Below are 5,258 nucleotides of genomic sequence, written 5' to 3' on the forward strand. Positions count from 1 at the left end.
AAATAAAGTGTTTAGTGCAGAGCAGCAGAAGTGTCCAAAGTATTACCTTGCCAATAATACTCACACTTCCCAACATGTGTACCCCAAATGCGCAGTGGCGCAGTGGGTAAATCCCCTGCATAACTATAACATCTGAACTGCCAAGCTTTGTCAATTCTAGCCCCGTGCTGGTGTGAGCAACCAAGCCTTGTCCCTAGCTCATCGTCTACCCAGCGATTCGAAAGCTTCAGCAAGTAGATAAATTGGGGACCACCCATAAGGGGGTGGGCACACCACCCCCCTTGAGAGGTGTTAGCTGACAATGTGACATCTGCGGTGCGGTGAAGATCAAAAGTGGAAAAATCTGTTTCGGCATCCCCTGCAGTGGAGCGAATCGGCCAGGCGGTGGCAGTGTGGTAGTGCGACATCGAGAGCCCTGATCAGCCAGCCAACAGAATACATGCCGTCGGGACATGACTGATACAGCCTGCAGATGGATCCTCCGACCAGCTACAATGTGTGTGTGATTAAATATTGTATGTTGTCTTCCCTATCCCCCACGAATAACTTGTTAGTCCATTGTCTCTGAGTAACTGTAAATTGCTCTGAGCCCGCATGAGTGGGAAAAAGTGATCAATAAATTGAAGGTATTATTATTATTTGTAGTACACACACACACTAGCTGGAAACTTCCAAAACACTGAGGTTAGCAAACAGGTGCCAGACAGGTAACTCATAAGGGAGACAGGTACTATGGGGACTCTCTTTGAGTGGAAAGGTAGAATACAAATGTTTTAAGTAAATAAATAAATAAAAATGTGGTTCAAATGTGATACTGGGAGTTCTACAATCAGAGCTCTCACCATTTCAACATTACATGTGGGGACCCAATTTGGATTGGGAGTACAACACAGTAGAAAGGGATTTCAGCTTTCCCTTCCTCCCTATTCTCCTAATCTGAAATTTACTCAAGGTATTTGCTCTACTGGGGAAAAATGCACATGGACAGCCTCCCACCCTATCTGCATAAACATTGAAGTGTTCTGTGCTAGAGAGAGAAAGATGACTCATCTCCTGTAGTTTTTCTTTTGTCAGTCTTTTACCAGCACTGAAGCCTCTGGAGCATGTATAGAATGCAGCCCCAATAATTGAAATATTGAGTTGAATTCTAAGGTAGATGACATTTCTCCACAGATATATAAAAAAAATTAAAATCCTTGTAATTTGTCTGTGGGTCAAATTATACATTATGTAGGAGATCCATAAGCAGATCTCCCAACATATTTTTGAATCTTCAAGAGCAGCTTACATGGAAGAGCAATGGTATTAAGGCAGGGAAGAGGTGTAGTGGTTAAGTGGCTCTAATCTGGGAGAACCGGGTTTGATTCCCCGCTCCTCCACTTGCATCTGCTGGATGACCTTGGGCAAGCCATAGTTCTGGCACAGCTGTTCTTGAAAAAGAGCAGTCTCTGTCAGAGCACTCTCAGCCCCACCTACCTCATAGGATGTCTGTTGTGGGGAAGGGAAAGGAGTTTGTAAGCCACTTTGGGACTCCTTTGGGTAGTGAAGGGTGGGGTATAAATCCAATCTCCTTCTCCTTCTTCTGAAATGGGAGGACAGTAATGCAGATACCTGTCTTTTATCTGTACCAAGTAGGTGGAAGGGGCAATTTCTGTTGGGGTAAACAGTATGGGAAAAAGATTTTTAAAAACTTTGCCCAGCACTACAGCCCTGATCCAAGTAAGCTGCCTCCCTGTGGTCCTGCTATTTAAAGTTAAGTATCTGGGGAGGTCCATTCATGTATCTCCTAAATAAGGTTTGACACTAAGTTATGGTTTTACTTTTTCTATCCAATTCCTGCACTGACCTCTCTTCACTATGATTTTAGGCCATGCTTTACAATACCTTCCATATCCTTATTTTCTTTTAAATTTCACTGTTTTACTATTACAAGATCACAACAATAATCATAATGTGATAATGCCCATAAAGTAGCAGCCAACAGAACGTTTAAACAGTAAGCCAGTAGGAGGCTGTTGACCATAAACAAATTGCTTGGCCTCATCCTTTTGAGACCTAGGGTTGCCAGCCTCCAGCTGGTAGCTTGAGATCTCCTGGGATTACAACTGATCTCCAGATAACATAAATCAGTTTATATGGTGAAAAGTACTCAGAACGAGGAGTGATTTCAGCAAGAGTACTTTATTTAGTGAAGAACAAGACGAAAACCCCCGGCACGCAGGCCGGTATATATGCCCAGAAACCCACCACCAAAACACACCCACTAGTCATCCTATTGGCTATTTACAGTGGCCGAGAGTCCCATAGGCTCTTGGCCACGGACCTGGCCCTCTGGTTGGTGTGGGCTAGGATCCGCTCCGCTATTGTTCTTCAGGGACGAAGCTTTTGGCTCTGTGTGCGACCGCGTGGTCCAACGGTCACACACGTGGTCATGGTGGATACATTACACCCCTCCCCCCATAGTTTTGACTACCCACACACGAAGTCCTGGAGGTACGTTGGGGCCTTCCGGGTCCTCGTGGAGCGGCGCGGCTCCGGGGCGACCGTAGGGTTTGTCTCGGTAACCCGTGGCGGGAAGGAGGGTTGTTGCGCGGTTGGTGGTGGCAATGCAGGAGGCTCCGGAGTGACTGGGGCTGGAGCCGAGGCGGGACTCTGCTGCACTGGCTCAGGGACTGATGCTTCGACTGGCTCGGTGGACTCCAGGTCCTCAGGGTCATCCGGGAGGATCCATCGCCGCAGTTGACTGATGTGGCGGTGGAGCAGTTGGCCGTCCTCGCATGAGACCTCATAGGATCGGGGTCCTCACACCCATACCACTCGAGCGGGAATCCAGGGTGGCCCTTGTGCATAGTTCCGCGCATAGACTGGGTCTTCCGGGAAGAACCCTCTGGCGGCCGGCTGCGTACGCTTCCGTTGTCGGTTCCACCTCGGGTGCCCTGTCCGGGTGTAGACGGTCCAGCCGGGAGGTTAGGCGACGACCCATCAGAAGTTCCGCCGGGCTGCGGCCGGTCTCGGTGTGCGGGGTCGTTCGTTGGCCGAACAGGAATACCGCCAGCTTGTAGTCCCAGTCCTTGCTGTTGAACTTGCGCAGGGTTTCCTTGGTGGTGTGCACCATGCGTTCTGCCTGGCCGTTGGTGGCCGGGTGGAAGGGCGCTGACCGGACGTGGCGAATCCCGCAGTACCTCGTGAAGTCCTGGAACTCGCTGGAGGTGAAAGCCGTGCCGTTGTCGGTCACCAGGGTGTCCGGAAGGCCGTGTGAGCTGAAGATGTGGTGCATTGCACTGATGGCCGCCTTTGAGGAGGTTGAAGGTACTGGCACCACTTCTAGCCACTTACTGTAAGCGTCTACTAGGATGAAGAAGATTTGTCCCTGGAACGGCCCCGCAAAATCCAAGTGCAGCCGGGACCAGGGCTTGTGGGAAGATTCCCAGGCTCGTTCCGGCGCCCGGGGCGGTGCTGGTCGGAAAGCATGGCAGGGTTGACACTGTTTCACCAGTCTTTCAATGTCCTGATCGAGGCCGGGCCACCACACATAACTCCGAGCCAAGGCTTTCATCCGCACCACGCCTGGATGGGCCTCGTGCAACGCTGTTAGCACCCGGTCTCAGAGGGGGGAAGGAACCACCACCCGGCCTCCCCACAGCACACAGCCCTTGTGTGCAGACAGTTCATCTTTTCGTGAGGCATAGGCTGAGAAGTCAGGGCCTTCTCACCCAGTCGAAGACGCAGCAGAGGATCGGATCCTTGGCATTGCGACGGGCCACCTCTCGCACGTGGACTGGCTGGTCGGGCAGGGTCTCCAGCAGAGCCACCTGATGAGCTGGGGTTGGGTCTGGCTCTGTTCCCAGCAGGGGCAGGCGGCTCAGGGCATCAGCATGTCCCATCGCTTTCCTGGGCCGGTGCAGGAGCGTGTAATTGTAGCCCGCCAGGAAGACTGACCACCGGATCCCTCGCAGAGAGGTCATCTGGGGGGTCTGGTGGTCTGGGGCGAGCAGACGCAGGAGAGGCTTATGGTCCATAAGGACCGTGAAGGGCCGGCCGTAGAGGTAGTGGTGAAATTTTTTCACCCCGGCCACGATAGCGAGAGCCTCTTTGTCAATCTGCGCGTAATTGCACTCAACCGCGGACAAGGTACGGGAGTAGTATGCCACAGGGACCTCCCGACCGTCAGGCAGCTTGTGCCCCAGGACCGCCCCGACCCCATATGGAGAGGCGTCGCAGGCCAGCACCACCGGTAGGTCCTCGTTGAAGTGGGCGAGGACCGAGTTGGATTTGAGAAGGTCCTTGACCGCCTGGAACGTTGCCTGATGAGCTGGGCCCCAGACCCACGGTGCGCCCTTGTCGAGGAGCCGATGGAGGGGTTCCGCTACCGCTGCTTTGAGGGGGAGAAAAGAGTGGTAGAAGTTAAGGAGGCCTAAGAAGGCCTGCATTTCAGGCTTTGAAGCGGGGGCTGGAGCGTTCGAGATCGCCGCCGTCTTCTCCGTCGTCGGGTGAATGCCCTGTGCGTCGACCTCGAAGCCGAGGAACTCCACCTTGTGAACGCCGAGCTGGCATTTTTCGCTCTTCACCTTTAGCCCCGCTTGATCGAAACGTTGCAGGATGGCGCGGAGACGGGTGGCAAACGACGCGGCATCGGGGGCGGCGATCAGGACGTCATCTAGAAAGGGTTGTACCCCGGGGATCCCTTTGAGGAGAGAGTCCATGAAAGATTGAAAAATTCCCGGAGCTACCGAGACCCCGAACTGGAGCCAGTGGACCTTGAAAGCCCCCCTGTGTGTGGCGATCGTCTGGGCTTCTGCTGTGGCGGCGTCCACTGGCAGTTGTTGGTAGGCCTGTGCCAAGTCCAGCTTCCCAAATATGCGAGCCCCTGCGAGTGCTGCCAACACGTGGCTGACCACCGGTACGGGGTACGCGTGGTCCTGCAGTGCTTTGTTTAACGTGCACTTATAGTCCGCACAGATCCGAACGTCCCCGTTGGGCTTGACCGGGGTGACTATGGGAGTTTCCCAGCGTGCAGACGCCACCGGTTCCAGCACTCCTTGGGCCACCAGCTTATCGAGTTCTGCCTCTCTTTTGGGCCTCATCGTTAGAGGCAGGTTCCTGGCCTTAATCCTTATGGGGCGGACTGCCAGGTCCAGGTCCAGGGAGATGGGGGGCCCTGTGAATTTGCCTAGGGACCCATCAGAAACCCGGGGAAACTCATTGCAAACGTCCATGAAGTCGGCTTGTTGCAACTGGTGGATGCCCCCGATGGTCAA

Source organism: Gekko japonicus, unplaced genomic scaffold, assembly GCF_001447785.1.
Source record: "Gekko japonicus isolate JY-2015 unplaced genomic scaffold, Gekko_japonicus_V1.1 scaffold3707, whole genome shotgun sequence".
In the NCBI taxonomy this organism is placed as follows: domain Eukaryota; kingdom Metazoa; phylum Chordata; class Lepidosauria; order Squamata; family Gekkonidae; genus Gekko; species Gekko japonicus.